This window comes from Numida meleagris, chromosome 19 (assembly GCF_002078875.1).
Source record: "Numida meleagris isolate 19003 breed g44 Domestic line chromosome 19, NumMel1.0, whole genome shotgun sequence".
Lineage (NCBI taxonomy): Eukaryota > Metazoa > Chordata > Aves > Galliformes > Numididae > Numida > Numida meleagris.
In genome coordinates this window covers 4,112,950-4,130,090 of record NC_034427.1, presented here as the reverse complement: position 1 = coordinate 4,130,090, position 17,141 = coordinate 4,112,950, and the positions used below count along the sequence as shown (strand labels likewise).

General features: G+C 44.6%; 2 long non-coding RNA genes across 4 annotated transcripts in view; both read right to left on the bottom strand.

Annotated features, from left to right (window-relative positions):
• Positions 900-14,431, bottom strand: LOC110408286. Of its 3 annotated transcripts, none has more exons than XR_002444274.1 (4): positions 12,801-14,431; positions 3,928-4,057; positions 2,794-2,974; positions 900-1,645 (listed from the first exon to the last, which is right to left on the bottom strand). It is a non-coding gene; the product is annotated as an uncharacterized LOC110408286 (long non-coding RNA). The 3 variants fall into 3 exon arrangements; XR_002444272.1 differs by having other exon boundaries at positions 900-1,638; XR_002444273.1 differs by having other exon boundaries at positions 900-1,638; positions 2,794-2,871.
• LOC110408284 overlaps positions 15,275-17,141 on the bottom strand; it is a 9,297-nt gene continuing 7,430 nt past the window's right edge. The window contains exons 2-3 of the long non-coding RNA XR_002444271.1: positions 15,533-15,715; positions 15,275-15,429 (exon numbers count right to left, since the gene is read on the bottom strand). This is a non-coding gene — a long non-coding RNA (uncharacterized LOC110408284). The remainder of the gene's footprint in view (positions 15,430-15,532; positions 15,716-17,141) is intronic.

Below are 17,141 nucleotides of genomic sequence, written 5' to 3'. Positions count from 1 at the left end.
CTCCGAGGGAGAATATTGCTACCCTCTGTACAATAACAGCTCAGGTCCCACAGTATGTCCCTGGTCCCCAGGGCTCTGCAGGGGCAGCACACCAAGCTGGGTGCCAGCGTGCTGCTCCTCTGACCACCCTGGGGAAATGAAACCCTCTGTGATGGAAGCAGGATGGAAAAATGGTTTGAAAGCAACCATGTTGCATGCGATGCGCTGCACACAGCTGGAAAACAGAAGGACAAAGGACAGGCTGTGCCCATCCCCAAAGGCGCTGCCCTGAGCACCCCAAGCAATGCGAGAGGTCCCACGTGGGCTGTTCGTGCCTGGTGCATCAGCCAGCTCTCCCACCAACTCCTAAAGCACACTGCCGAGCTTTGGAGCTAGCTTTCTAATGAGGATAATTATTATTATTACATACACATATATATATAAAAGCCCCAAATCCCCGTGAGGTTTCTTCAGATTGTCCCAGAAAGAAAACATTTTCATTGTGTGGGCTGTGATTGGGAACACATGGACCCGCCGCACCCCACTTCGCTCCCTGCTCTGGTACTAATTACAAGGGGAGCAGAGCCCAGTGCAGAGGTTTCTTTAATTCATTGGTTTTGGAGACTCAGCAACTGAATTACCTGAAGAGGCTGGAGCTTCTCTGGGGTGCAATCAGTCATGCAGCATCTGGGTTAGGCTGGGGTGGGGAGAGATGGATAATATATACATGCTGGCAGCGTTATGCAGCCACCCAACTGGGGAAAAAGGAATTTCTCTTAATTAATGGCATGATGTATGACACGTTAGCAACACAAACTCTGTAATAAACCCCGATGCCTTCTTTTACAATTCAGACAAGATGAAAGCACCCCAGGTTACCTGTAGGAACCGAGTATTCAGAAATGCTGGCGGAGCAGCTTGCGGTGAGGGCGCGTTAATAGCTGCACACGGCGCTTTTGATTCTGGAGTCAGTTTTAGACAAAGCTGCCTTGAAGCACAGGAAGCAAGTTCCACTTTCAACTTTGCCCAAGGCTCTACCCAGAGATGAAGATATCAGTGAAGAGGAGTGAAATCTTAATTTAATTAACTGTAACTCCCAATGGGACGAGTTTGGGAGGTTTGCACAGAGGACGATTATCTGAACCAACTGAGCCTCAGTATTCACTTCCCAAGTTCCAGTTTAGGTTTTTGTTTGGCAGAGGACTGAGGCACAAACTGGTTGCAAAGCTCAGATTCACTCAAATTTGCCCAAAGTATATGGGTGCTCAGATCTGGCTCACGTCAGAAAAACATGTTTACAGTTACAATGAATTTGGTCTTCTCCCACACTTAAAGCTATTTATTTAAACCCCTCATTTTGGTCATGTCTTTTCCATCCTCTATTTCTTCCTCTGTTAGGTCAAAAAGTGAATAAATAGGTCAACTGCTCCGTAAAAATGGAATCCAGAGGAGATGTGGCTAGGACTTGGACTCCAGAGCTCTAAATTAAGCACATTAGCAAAGACTGCTATGAATTACTATTTATTCTTAAGCACTTTGATGGTCTTTGTCCTCCTTGAAGACTAGTTTCTGGTTTAGACCAAGAAAGGAAAGGCAAAGGAAGTGCCCTAGCTCTTGGCAGCTGCAGAAATCCCTCACTCTGCTGAGATCCTGGAAGCGCTGAAACCTCAAAAACAGAGAGATGGGGGTAAGAATGACAAAAATACAAAATAAAAAATAAAATAAAAAGAAACTCAGCAGAAAAAAAGAAAAGGTATGAATGACTCTCACAGTCTCAAGGACAAGCCCACATCTGAGAGAAGGGAAACATTCTGGATTGCAAAGGTGACGGCAAATTTCACAATACTTCCCAAACACAGCAACAAAAAACAGTTTAGGACTCTTCTATAATAAATGCATGGCATCTTGCGTCCTTATGCTTTAAAAAAAAAAAGGAAGGCACAGCTTTTCTTCCCTCTGACCTGAGATCGAGACCAAGCTGTATCATGACACTGTGACCACATCCTTAAGGTCTTTGTGGGGAGACACATAAGGGAAAACTCCAGGGACCCAAAACTCAGTGTAGCACTTTCTGCTCTATATTACACTCCACAAGCACATCACCTTTCTTCCATAGCTCTCCAAAAAGGTGAGAAAGAATTTAAAAAACTCTCAACTGAGTAAAAAACCGCATTCCCGAAAAGACAAACGAGAGGAGTCTTGCTCCGAACACGTTTCTTCATTTTGTATAAAACTTTTTTCTTCTGTTTGAGAACAGTTTACTGTGGCCAATAAAAGCCCAGCTAATTTTTAAATCAGCATGTAGCCAACTCAGCCACCCAGTAGCTCTGTCCTTGGGCAATATTATTGAAGCACACACAATCTATACTAAAGTGATCAGCTTCCCTCAGGCCTGCCAAGGGGATGCGTTAGGCGAGCCCAAAATATGACAGAAGGAAATTTATGTGCAACTTTTACACATAATATCTCATTATGACTCTCCCCAATCTTTCAATTTTAAAAATAAACGGCCTTTGTAATGATTTTACCAGGAGCACGTTGGAAGGTAGATTGAAAAAGGAAAGTGGCTTTGGCTACAGTTATTTCTTTTGCTCTTCTCCTCCTCTTGGGTTTTTCTTTAATTTTCCTGAAGATATTTCCACTCAATTTAGGAAGAAATGGAATTTCCCCCTCCCTACCACCGTTCTCTCACTGTTTTGTCCATGTTTTCAAAGAACGGAATGGCTGACATAATGAAGCCTCTGTCAATAGCAAAATCATTTTGACTGGTTGGTAAATAATGAAAGTTTCCACTTAACGTGCAAGCCAGCTTACCCGGGACACATACGCTTGGTCCCTGTCCAGGTCAGCAGATTGCCATCCCCTGAGCTGCACGCATCTCCAAGCATTGCCCTGCAGCAGTGAGAAATGAGAGCTCCGCTCGGACCTGAGCTGATGCTGCTTTGTCAGGAAGCACGAGGAGCATGGGAGAGCTGCTTCCAGAACAATGCAGCTGCTGCTCACAGGATCGGGCCCAAAAAGGAATTGAAAAAAGATGGAATAAAATAATATGTACAAATAAGGAAGGGAAAAGCAAGCAAACCAACCAACCAACAACGAAAACAAAAGAATAGCGATATTGATCTGCAAATAAACAATTGCCAGAGCAATTCTCTACAACCCAGTTTGATGAAGAAAGGGTAATGCGGCACATTCGTCCTTCCCTGCTGACATACCAATTGTCGCATACGCTTTTCTAATGTTTCATTGTGGGTATCAGCAGGAATGACCTCATGTGCTATTCCTATTCCACAGACCACAGCTCGAGAAGCCACGAAAGGAATATATACCTGAAGTGAGAATCAGTTATAAGCATTTTTGGGAATGATCTCCTCTTAGGGGGTAAGAAAAACAAACTAAAGTGGGCTGTTCTCAAAGTGGAAAGCAGAACCGCTGCCAATGTACACTGACTGGTGGAAAGAGCATTCCCACTGCGGGCTGATGGGCAAAAGACCACTATCAGGCAGCGAGAACTGGGGCAAATGTAAAAATATCCCAATCTGTACCAAAAAAAAAAGTCTTTTGCTGCTCCACAGTACTGCACCTCCCCATCGCACTGCACCGTTATTTCCCTTGCATCCAAAGACCCCAACAGTCTTCTTGGGAGTCAAAAGAGTTGATGCCTGTTCTCCTCTAGTTTATCTCTTCCTCACTCTTAAGTCCATGCACTGGCAACCTAAGCACCCTGATCACTGTAGACGAGTTGGACTAGATGGCCTTTAAAGGTCCCTTCCATCTCAAATGATTCTATTTATACGTTATTACTTAATTTTCCATGTGCCTTTACACTGTTCAGATCTCAGAAGCCTGCGAAACCAGTAGTATAAGCACCGCAAGTCTTGAAGAACCTTTTGGAGGTTCCTATTTCCCCCTTCGATCCCCACATCCCTCTAGTGAGCCCATCCATACCTGCCCTTACGGGGCCAGCAGGGCGATCTCATCCTTTGGGCCACCTTCAGCTCTGTCTTCTCCCTCAGGACTGGCCTATTAATTAGTTCTGTAATTCTGGGCAAGCCACAAGAAGTCTTGAAGCAGGATGCTGAAGTATGTAGGAAGAATGTATATATATTTAGTAAATGGCCATGAAAAAATAACATCAGAAAACAGAGAGAATGAAATAAAAAAATACACATTCTGGCAAGAAGACTGTGTATTTTTATTGTATTTATCATCCAGTAATTCTATATTTGAAGGGATCATTTGATTTAGGCAGAACAAATTTCACTGCATTCATTCTCTGAGAGAAAGACTGAGGTTAAAAGGTGGATGCTCAGGAGTCCATTCCATGCTACCTAGAACAAAATAACTGGAGGTGAAAACTAAACCAAACTTTCCCCAGGGGGATTTTTACAAAATAACACAATTCTTATACTCATCCCAGCAAAGCTCTGAAGCAAATGGTGTTTAACAGACGTAGCCTTCCAATGGAGGGGGAAACTGAGAATGCTGAATACGTGGAGGTACCTAAAGGAGATGTCAGAGCAAATGCTGGCCAATGAGGATTGTTTGTTGCAGCTTCACTGTGATCTCTGATTGAGAAGGGAATGAACCAGCATTGTTGCTGTTAGTATTAGTGACATGAGAAAAATCACTGGATAAATTAAACTTAGGAGTGATAGGCAGAAAATCATTAGCTTGGGGGGTTGCTGAGGGTTTCTATCTCAAGAGACATAATGCAGCCAAACAAGTTCTCTGGGCCAGAGTTCCCCCCATTGTGAAACAGGTACAAATCATCAGGTTAATGAGATTTCATTTATTCTTAGGCTCTACTTCAAATTTGGCATCCGCTGTGGACACACAATGAATATGAGAGAACTTCAGTTTGAGCTCATTTTGAGCATCCCAGACTCAGGCTGTACATGAAGCACACAGCAGGAAAACACCTGAACATTTAGCGTCCAGGATGGAGCCCTGCAATCCCACTGATTGCAGTAAATATATGTTTGTGTTACATTATAATTGCTAATCTTTTAAATTAAACAACACAACAATTAGCACGTGGCTGTTCGTCATGCACCTTAACATCCCTCACCTCACTAAGTGCTTTATATTAGAAGTTCTCACACCTTTGTTTGAACTGATTCAAAGCAAATCTGCCCCAAGTCTTTCCAAGCTTCTTACATCTTCAGGCACTGCCTTGGTTCTGTCACTGATTCCCGTGGAAGTACAAAGCTTGGGCTCATCCAAACTCACTTTTCCTTCTGTAGAGAGACCATGTCACACTTCTATCCCAGCAGGTAGAGCACAGCAGAGACCTTCCCTGGCCGCTTGGTCACAGCATGCAGTTACCTAAGGCAGCCGACAGTTCAGTGACTGCCTGCGGTTTCAAATCCCAGAACCCGGAAAGCACAAATACAGGTTCTATATGTGAGGCTGTGACCTCTCCGCTCACCAATAAAACATGCCCAAAGTCATAATAAACAAAGCATTACAATTCAGGGTGGCAAGGCGTAAACCAGTCATATGTATTTTCTCTCTGGCCACAAGCAAATCTTTGCCTTTACCAAAAACTACCTCGGTGCACTAAGTTAGCAAAACAATTCTGATTACAACATAGGTTAAAAAAAATAAAGTCAAATAAACTTAACCTAAGGTTTCTCATGGGATGTTTTATGTTCTTGTTGCAGAGCAGAATAAGGGCCAGAACAAACATGGAAGGGACACGAGTGTGATAATATAATGATACCTTTTATTAGCTCAAAGAAGAAAAAAAGAATAACAGAGCTTTGCATATATCAAAGGTCCTTTTTCTTCACTTTCAGGATGCAGAAAGGAAGAAAAACCACAGTTTGTGTATTCCTGACAATACTCATCTTGTCAGGAGCATGAACTCATGTTGCGGGCTTTTCATTTCTCTGGATAGCCAGCAAAGGAGGGGAAGGGGAAAAAAGGAGTTGGTTTGTAGGAACCAAAGGAACCAACATCTGGTTACACAACGATACAAATTTCCAGGTCCTACTTAACAGCATGAATAATAAACTGAAAAGAGTTGCTGGCTACTTTCAGCGTAACACCGCAGTAACCTTGTTAGGCTGCTGCCCATGGGCTGCCTACAGAGCTGCAGCAGAGCACGCACGGAAGGAGCAGGGACAGAACGTCAGGAAACGGTCGTGCAGGAGACGAGGATGCTAAGATCACAGCCAAACAAAAACACGTGCTGCTGTGCACGTCAGTCTCGAAGGTACAAAATGAAGAGCAATTGGAGAAACAAACAAAAACATACAAGGGAGAACCCTCCACCAAACCTAGGGAAAAGAAGCAGAGCCCAGGAGATGAACCTGTGGATAAAAGAGATGTGCTGGCAGCCCCGTGTCTGCTGGCTGTTACCAGGTGCAGCAGTTGATGCAGTGGATTAATGATTTCTTTTCCATCCTCTTACATCTTTTTCAGCCCCTGCCATCATTTATTACGGCATCCTTACTTTGCTACTCAGGCTGACAGAAGGGGAATAAACTTTACCCTGCAGGCGTTTTCAGGAGAAATTATCTTTTCCCCAGGAATGGGATCCTAGATGTGGTAATAGCTATCCTTCCCAACAGTTCATGACACTTATAGCAGATGCTTTTTCCCTGGGTATTTCATATATGCCCACCTACATCTAGACAGAACTGCTCCACTGTGAACATCTGTTTTTCAACTGTCAGATAGTATTTTAGAGTGTTAGGCTGAAAAGTATATTAAAAGATCTATCACTTACATTGATTTCAAAGCATTAAATTTTGACATCTTTGGTGCAGACAGACCAAGAAGCTTAAAAATGGATTTATCATATGAGAAACAGATCAAGTCCATTTTACTCTTTCAAAGGGGATCCAAGAACTTCCTCAAGGAACAATGGCATATTTTTTCAGTTGACTGAAACAACAAAGGGATCTAGTAAGATTTAAAGTGACTGGAAAGAAGGAGCCATCCCTAAAAAAGATTTCAGGACAGAGGCAAAGGGAGATGGAGAGAGAGGGACCTTTCCTATCATTTCGCTGTCTTCTTAATGTCCTCCCACCTTCACTGAGTGCACATCTGACATCCAATCACTTGCTTCCCTCAGTTTGTGTGTGTATTTACATAGAGCAGAAATGCAGTAAGAGAAAGCACGAGGAGCCTAACGCAAGTTCAGGAGGCAGCCAGCACAGTGTTGGTGGAACAAGAGAGAAATCATCAGCTGAGCAGCTCCTTCAAAAGCTGGGACTGGTTGTGGCAAACACATGAAAGGACAGGGATGGAGGGGGATGAGCACAATGCAGTGATTGCCATGGCTCATAGAGAAGTCCCCACCTTGCAGACATCTGGTTTGGGGCTGCAGCACTGGCTTTTGACCCCACATCTGTTAAGCAATATTTGATAAGCTGATGCATTTTAATAATTATTCTTCCCCCTCCCCCCCTCCACATGCAACAGCATTACTCAGAACACAGAGGCACAAAGGAAAGAGGACAGAAATAGGTATTTCTAAAAGGAGCAGTCCCTGTGCTCCTAGTACATAAGGCACTGCTGGAGGAAGCCGAAGCACCCGAACACGGCACCCAGCAGTGCTGTGCATCACTGTGCTGCAAACCAGCACCAGATTCGCTCAGGCCCCCATCCCGCTGAGCTCCAGCACACTGGGAAGAACCTTGATGAATTATAGAAGCGGCTCCAGAGAATTTGGGAAAGCTCCACGGCATCGCCTGGAAGCCTGGACCAGAGCGCAGGGGGTATCTGTGTGGTTTCAAAGGAGGAAAGTTTTGCTGATGTTAGGCATGCCCTTGTTGATTCAGAGAGGTACTCTGAGGCGAGCAGGGCAAGTGCCCACAGATTGAGAGCTAGCATTTACAGTGTGCCTTCTGGTCCAGGCTGGGGCACAGACAGAGAGTCAGGCATGGGGTGAATCACCCCAATCTTCCCAACAGCTTTGTGACAGCAGCCAGCAGAGGGGACCAAGCAGACCAAATTGCTTCTGCATTCTTCCTGATTGCTTTTCTTCATTTCTGTTGGGTCTCCTTCCAACCACTGAGCAAGCCTATTGTTGGTTGTGCTAATACGCTGAATAAAAATTAGGTCTTGTTAGGGTTATTTTAATGGATTGCACAGCTTTTATCAAAATGTGTACTCTGCCACTAAGGCAAGCATGATAAAGATGGTCTCTTGAGGAAGACTTAGCACGGGTAGATGAATACCCCAAGAAAGCCAGGTTGCAAAGCAGCTGTTTGATATCCAGTCAACACATGGGAAACTTCATGGGGCATAGACCACAGATGTATTTTCCTTAATGTTTTTTTTTGCCACAGCCAGCTTCAGGGCATGAATGTTTCTGAAGACAAGGATGTTGCTTGGACTAGTCTGTCAGCAGCAGCTTTTGCAATTGCGCTGGGCCTTTACCTAGGCCTAAATGTAAATGTTGTTACTCTTTACAGAAAACAGATCAACAAATAAAGGGAAACAGTTTCATTATCAGATTTTGTCTTTTCCCCCCCATCATAAAAGATACCAAATGTGTCAAAAAAAATCTAGTTTGCCTGTCCTCACATTGCTACATTTGTGAAAGACGTACCCCACTTAGATGACAGCAAAAATTGGCCTTGATCCAGGAAACGCAAAAAGAAAGGAAAATACATGAGTGATCTATACCACTATTTATTGTAGCAGCTCTGGGTCATTCCACAGGTCAAATATTTGCTTTATTGGATTATCAGTAAACACATGTATGTGTCACACACACAGAGCAGCTTCTTGTCTCTTTTGCTCTGGCTTATGGGCTAGGTAGCAAGAACACTCAATTTCTCCTCTTCCATGGCAGAGCATGGACAGACAGCTTTGCTGCAGTACCTAAGCAGCCCCAAGTTCCCCATCATGCCCCATCCAGTGGGGTCCCATTAACTGCAATGGCAGCTTCGTCCCCCCTCACAGCAATGCACAGGGGTAACTGGCCACCAGTCACCACCCAAATCAAAGACATATCTCCCCTCTCTGGAAGGAGTAGCTGCCCTAAATCTCTGTCACTGGCACAGCTCTTGAAGAGCACAGTAATTCTCCACCAAATTGAATCTTCTCTGACAACTGGCAGCACATCAGAGACAATTCACAGGCATATTTTTTCCCCTTTCCTAACAGGAAATAGGGCTTGTGTTACATTTACAGTGACCTGGAGCTCTGAGGGCAGACTCATATCTCACCTAAACAAACAGACAGTATTTCTTCCGCCATGAAGGCAGATGGGCAGAAAGGGAGAACTGCTGTGGCCAGCTGCCCGCAGCAGCCCCGCAGGTGTCAACAAGGCGCAAACCCGCAAACACCAACACAAGCAGACACACCAACACAGCCCAGACACGAACAGCGCTTCAGAAGGTTTGGCTCTTAGTTTTCATTATAGCCATACAACTATTTTATCATCTCCCATGGTCCTCTGTGTGGTTCAGACTGGGGTTCCACCACTCCGGTCACGGTAGGGCAAGGGATGCTCAATGCCCCTGTTTCTGCTAATCCCCTCCTTGGAGTCCGTGGGATTTTCCCAGAGGTTCCCACTTGCCTCTGTGGGGACAGGGAGACCATTCCAGGCTTCATTCACTAAACCTGCAAACCGTGTGAAATGACTCTGAGAGACAACAGCTCACAACAAATGTCACAACTGTTCAGTGTCTGACTGACAAGAGAACCTTCAGAAATTATAAGTGCCTACACATCCTTGCTTGTACACGTAGCATTCAGATACCATTTTACTTGGATTTCCCCCAGATATAGTACTGTATCTTTTGCCCATAAGCGATGCCCCATTTAGCCCTTGTAAACTCAAAGAACAAGCCAACCCTGATGGGGAAATCTACTGATTACAAAACTCCACACCATATACACATCCCACTACATATGCACATGAAAAGCAGAAGTGAAGAGTCCGGTTTCACTCCCATACACTCAAAACATCCAAAGCACCATAAAAATCTGCACGCTTCACAAAAATCTGTACGTTTCATAAATATCTGCATGCTTCAGCTGCTTGCAGGCAATGCACTACCAAAAAACTTGACTCAGCTCAGCAGCACCCACTTTCCTGACACACAGGGGCTTCGCATTAGGTCCTTGGCTTCCCTCAGTGCACAAAGTTTAGAGCTGAAGGCAACATGTCTCTCAGCCTCACTATTTTCAGCTTTGCCAGACACCATGAAGAAGCAAAAACTCTGCAGCTTCTCTCCTGCAGGTCTTTGCCCCTGTTGTAATACAGGAGTCAGGCAACAGCTGAAAGTAGAGAAAAAGTGTATGCTGGGCTTCTGAGAGTCACAAAAGCGCAGATTTGTGGCCAAAAAAAAAAAAAAAACCACCAAAACACAAACAAACCCACAGTATAGTGGCAGGACAGGAGAAATCCAAAGTGGGATAAATGTCTTTAGCAGAAGATATTCTCTAAGGGAGCAGCAGAGCGACAGGCGAGGGAGCAATGCTGCTGGAATGACTCGTTTTAAGCTGTTGTTTTGGCTTTGTCAACGCAACCACAAGTCTGATCACGTTAGGAACAGACCTCTCTCTCTCTGGTTATTTCCAGGAATCAGCCATCACCAGCTGACAGGAGAACAGCCTCAGCACTGTGGCTGGCCAGTCTCAGTAGGTCTGAGGTTCTTGGTTCATTATTTTTGCAAGAGAAACAGCTGTTGACCTTAGGCTTTTCGGTGCCACTCATTGTCATGGCACTGAGTGGAGGTATTTAGGATGACCATATCTGTTTACAGTAACAGTTACGAAACATCCCCTACGTATTTCACTGTTAGGTGGAAAAGCAGTGTGCCAGTCAGTCGTCACTGCTGCTCGACCAGATGCTCTGCAATCATCCCCTTCAATGCTTCTTCCAGTCAGGGGGTGAACTTGGGAAAACAGTCGAATTTCAACCCCCTAAATCTGCTTTGGGGGCCCCAAGACCTCCTGCTGAAGCTCAGAGTGAAACCTTATGCCAGCCTCAAACAAGTAAGAATTTTCTGTGACTGAGTCCTGTGGTTTCAGCTGGTTTTGTAATTAAGTTTGTGTCCTAGTTTCATTCTGAATTTCAGCTGATGCCATCTTCAGCTCAGATAAATCAGAGCCTTAAAGTGAAACTCGAGGCCATACCAACCTCTCCTCTGAGCTATCTGTTGCCCTACTCTAGTTTTCCTCCCTCTGTTATTCTCTTCCCCATCTCACTCTGACCAAACCCTCCATTAATTCCCTGCAGTTTGCTTTTGGAGCAACCTCCTCAGGACATGTAAGCAGCTGCAAGCTTCTCCTTCCACATGCACGCTGAGCAGAAGCTTTGCTTCCAGGCCTCATGTGTTTCTGAGCAGAAAAAGGAGCTCTGTTCCCCGTTGATGAGCACCACAGAATGTTTTGGGCTGGGACTGGGTGAGCAGGAAGGTCCCTTCCAACCCCTACTGTGGACTGGCTGCCCGCCCCAGCTCATTCTGTCCTGGGCCTACCCAACCGGCCTTGAGAACCCCAAGGGATAGGGCTCCCACAGCTCTGGGCAGCAGTGCCAGGGCCTCAACACCCTCTGGGTAAAGAACATCCTCCTTACACCTAACATAAATCTCTCCTCTTTTAGTTTAAAACCCCTTGTTTCATCGCTATCTGCCCATGCAAAATGTCACTCTGCCACCTGCTTATAAGCTCCCTTCAGGTACTGGAAGGCCACAGTGAGGCCTCACCAGAACCTTCTATTCTCCAGGCCGAACAAGCCCAACTCACAGCCTGTCTTCATAGGAGAGGTATGAAAAGCAGTAAAGATAAACAAGCATTAAAATGAAAGAGAGTGGCTAAGTGCATGCTGAAGGGCTTCACATCTTTCCAGGAGTCTGAAGCCACAAAGCTGAAATTTGGCCTAACACTGACAAAGCCAGGGTCACAAGAGGAGGCCACACGCTCGTGCCGAAGTTATGCAGATGCAGTTACATGCTTTTGTTTTCACAGTTAAACGTGTAGCCTCCATCTGTGTAAACAAGGAGCAGAGCAAGCTGACATTGCAGGGAAAATACAGTAGAAAGAAAGAGAGCTGAGCAGGTCTTGGCTACAGAGCAAAGAAACTCAATGGGATTAGGGCTCCAGCTCAGAGGTGACCTCATTCTCCAAAGCACATGAAGGAAAAGAACAAACACCCTGCAAAAGGAGGAAAGGGGAAAGACCCTGAAAGGTACCAGCTAGGCCAGCAGCTTGACTTGTGAGAGCACAATTTGATTTTAATGCAGTGGGCAGCGTGCCCAGGGCTCCAGGAACGCTCTGTGATGCACACAGTGTTTCAGAGCTCCAGCATCAGGGTCCAGAGCCACCACAGCTGGAGGGAAAGCTCTGCAGGAACCCCACGCTGCGCAGCTAGTAAATAAAAACCCCTCAGTGCCTTCACATATTTGTAGGGGTTTTGCTATTAATGGTTAGGTGCATTAAAAAACTAACAGCCACTAAGTTATATTTCCTTCATGAAACCAGTACTCATTACATATTAGCATTTTGGGGTTGGACTAGACGACCTCCAACCTCGAACACTCTGTGATTGCCTCTGTAGAAATACATCAATTTCTCATCAGCTCTCTCCTATCCTGCCTTGCTTTCTCCTATCCAATGGTTCTCCACCTATGTCCTTCCTTCTCCCCCAGGTTTTACAGTGGCTTTCTCCCAGGCAGTTTCAGGTGCATCTTATCTGCTAGATAAAGCACTGAGTGTGTTCATTTGACACTGTAACACGATGGAAAGCACAGCAATGACAGCAGAGTAACAAGGTGCTAGGCTGCAGCAAGTGAGGACTTGCTGAAATGCAACAGCCATAGGCACAGAAATACAGGAAAGAATCTGTTTACCTTCAGAAAACCTCAGGTACACAGGGAGCTCCAGCAAGATCTTCTTGCTTCCCCTGCCAACCCTTAAATGAGTTCTGGGAAGGGTAGCTCCTGGCTCCACTGCTCCTGATCACTCAGGAACATTGCATGCACCTGAGCTGCCCTGGCTTGGCCCTGCCTTCCCACCAGGTGCTCCATTGCTGCTTCAAGCCCTGACTTAGCATTTCCGCTACAGACACATCCACTTAAAGCATGACATGCCTCAATAAAAACTTTCCCTTAAACTTGTGATAACCCTTACTGCTTGTCCAGTTAATGTGATCCTGAAAGAAGTGATGATTAAAAAAAAAATCAGATTATCAAATCCTGGGAAATCCAAGAGCATTTCAGGATCTGCTCAAACTGCAGGGCAGGAGTGTTATACCACCAGTCTGGAGTGTCTCTTTCCTAGCTGCAAGTGTGGGGTCATGTGTGGCTTTCATTTCATTTTTTTAAAGCTGATAGGCAACAATAGACACACAAAGTTTTCCCCTCACCCATAGAGACGTACACCACCCAAATCAGACCGAAACCAGACAGTGTGGGTAGAACAAGGAGAAACAGCAGTGATTTATGTGACCAGTCTGGTGCAGGCAGCAATATAAGAGGTGTAAGTAATATCCTAATGTTGTCATCTCTGCTTTCATATTATTAATAGCGATCAAGAATTCAATCGGTTCCTCTCTCATATCCCAGTACAGTATCTTTGTGTGTAGAAAACATAAAAAGTAAAAATAATTGAAAAAATATGCTCATGGATTGCATACTACCAGGATTTAAGCCACCTTTGGGTCTATAATCTTATATTTTTTCCTGCGTCCACAAAACCCAAAAACACCAGAAAGCAATTTCAGTGAAAAATCAAAAGCCACTTTTGAAAACTTGGAAGTCAAAATGAGATAGTGTTTCACACTTCACAAATACGAGGGGTTTGTGTTGCCAGCACACGTCTGCAAAGAACCAGCCATGTGCTGTGTTCTTTTTAGACCTCTGAGCTGTGTAAACTCCTCAAAACTGGAGGGCACATGTCACTTACGCTGACATGCAAATCATAGTATACTGCTTTGTCTGCCAGGAAATCTGTGTAAACCAATGCTGAGTTCAGGTTTGTTCTGTTGACATTTTCACCAACGAGTACATTGGAAGGTTGCACTGTTGACATACCAGATGTTATGCAAACTGCTTTTCAAACCAAGGTTTCCATACATCTCTACAAATAAATAAATTAGACACTTACAAATGGAGTGTGAATTTATTTTATTTAAATATGGTAAATCATCCATTTATATACATGCAGCAAAAACTACTGTGTGTAAACCCTACATCTCACCCAGTGTCAAAACCTCCTTTTTCACTCAGTACTTTTCATTTTCCTGAAAATAGCTGTCATCTATGTAAATGTTTTCCCTCAAGACCAACTGTCCTTCATAGTAAGAACATTACATGGAAGCCTGGGTGCCTGAATTAGCACATGGCATTATCAATGGGAGCTGAGCACCCAAGAGGGAGTGGGGCTACCAAGTATCCTTCAGGATGTGAATTTATGTATCTACAAGACCAGATCTGTATGTGCCAACTTCAGGCAGACTGAAGTTTTTAATGTGGATTGGCTCCGGTTTTGATTTAGCCTCGGGGTACTTGGACCCTTTGACTCATCTCTAATAACAAATATAAGCAAAACACTCTCTGTCCAATGAGACTGTTATTTTGGACTGGTTCTCCTTTCATGGTGATGCTAATCAGGACTGACTCGTAATTCCAGCCTCAGTGAAGCACATGGGAGCACACAGGATGGAAGCATAAGGGTTAATCTGATTTTAAACTGGCACTGCGCTCCTTCAGTCTCAGGACCAACAGAGAGTAGGGCTGACTCCAGCTAAGCTTACAGGTAACCTTCAAGAACCTCAGTTGCATTTTTTGCAGGCAGAGAAAATGGTTTTCAGTCCTTGTTCATCCAGGTCTCCCACCGCCATTGTCTGTGTAGGAGCACCCTGCAGCGCCAGTCAGTTCTTGCCGTATTCGCAATGCATGAGTTTATTCTGGTGCAAATCAGACAAAGCAGACTCATTTCCTAAATTTCTAGATGTAGAGAAGTGAGATTTCTTGGAATGACAGTGATGCCTTCTGCCAGTTGCCTCATCTCCTAATCAAAGTAATGTCATAACAAATCAGCTTTTCTGCAGTCCCTTATATGCATTCAATGTGCAGGTGCAGCATGGTTTCAGTGCAGTCCAGAAGGTTCCTCCAAGCTGGAAGAAGCCTTGATCAGTTCAGAGCCTTCTCAACCAGCGGAGACACAGGACTGTGTCTTTCCCACTTTATAATTCTTCACGGAGTGCTCATACTGAAATTGTTTCATAACCACATGAATTTGGAGTTTTCATTTCACCCTCGGAAGAAATGTAGAGTCTGGCACGGTGACAAGTATAACAGTGTGTAAAAGCACAATTAACTTATGCTCCCACCCCATTCTTTTCCATTTCTAAGGAAGCTCTGAGATTTCAGAGTGATTGTTTTCACTTCAGAGCCAGCAGCACACGGTCCCTTCACTTCATCAGCCGGGCACGGGCGTGAGCTCCTGTCCCACAGCTGTGCCCCAGCACTGGGCTTCCTAACCAAGAGAGGAAGGAAGAAAAACGGTAAAATGGAGTTACATGTGGAACAAACACTATTAGGCACCATAACCCCGCTTTAGAACTGTGAAACTGAGGTACCTGAGTGCTAGGGAGAGCACGGCTGCACCTCACAGCTCATTTCAGATGTGTGTCACTCCTGGAGCTCTGCTCGGTCTGCTGGGTCAAGTAGAAGTAGAATGTGCTCCTCTGTTTTTTCCACTGGGAAGTACCAACTTTGAAACTCTTCACAGGAATGTATTAGGCTGGTGCTTTATCCAGTTACTAAAAAATAAAGAAAAAAAGAAAAAAAAATCAGAAAAAAAATATCTCAAAGCTGCAGAAACATTTTCAAGTTTTGGGCAAACGATTTTTCTTGTATAACCTATTTTTCATTTCAAAATCTGAATTTGTTTATAAATAAACAAAAAGGGCCCCAGAGAATAAAGATCAAACACAAATTTTCAATAGGATTGGGTTAGAATATGTCAGAAGATGCTGAAGTACCAAGTATTTTGAGATCCTGAATTCTCAATTCATCGTGGTAAAAGAAGAAAGGGTAAAAAGAAAATGGTTGAAGGATGAATGAATGAAGGAGCCCTTTTAGTAGTTTAAGGATGTCAGGTGAGCAAGGCAGAGGTTATCTGCACTGAACCTGGATGCTCCACCAAACCATTGCAATGAACGTGGCTCCCTGGTGACTCTGGTTTACTGCCACTTGCGTCCAAGTGACACGACATGGAACATCTCACTTGCACTTCACCTTGCTCCTGATGACAGCAGTCCCTCCCAGCTCTGTGTCGTCTTCCAATATATCTACTAAAGGCCTGTTTTCTCTTTCTTCACCCTTTCACTGCCCTATTTTGGCAGCTATATGCAGATATCTCACTAACAACTGGTGCTAGCACAGGTCAGTGGTGCTTTCAGGCCCTAGTAGTCTTTAGTCAAAACACAACTCCAGAGTTCATCTGTCTTAAATTGTCCTGAAGTTTGTTTTGGATATCCATCAGGCTTGCCACTTCGAGGGGAAAATAATGTAAAGCTGACATCGAGCAGACTGCCACTTCAGAACTGCCTCCACTCGGATCATGGATGGCATGAGGCACCCGGCAGGTTTCAGATTTCCTGCAGCAGTCAGTAGCACTACATATGCCTTTCCCTTTCCACCAACACCATAAAGACATTCTGCCAGACACAATCATCTGTAACCAGCCTGGCAACTTAGAAGCTATCCTAAGCACATGGTTTGAAGAGCCCGGCTGTTAAAAGAGGAACAGCCAGCTGCAGGAATGGATAAAATTGCATTGAAAAGCAGAACAAAACAACGCCACGCCAAGATTTGGTAACTCTTTTTCACAAGCCCACAGCCAGCTCTGTGCAGGGCTTAAAGACCATTTAAATAAATAAATAGATAGGTAAAAGTATTCCGCCACTCCTAACAGTTGCAGCAGTCACGGATTTAAAGCAACGCACGCTGGTACCCACAGGAAAGGGAAGGGAGATGGGATAGGTTTTGTGTTGGGAGGGTTTGTTCTGTGGATTCTGACTTTTTTTGATTGTTCATTTTTAATGGAGTTACATCAAAACACCTCCAGCTCTGCAGTGGTTTGCATCTATGGTTAGCAGGCCAAATAGTAGCATGTTTCAGTTTGCATGTAGCATTAGAGATGAGAGGGCAAGAGCATGCCTTGGTTTTACAAGACTTGGAGGG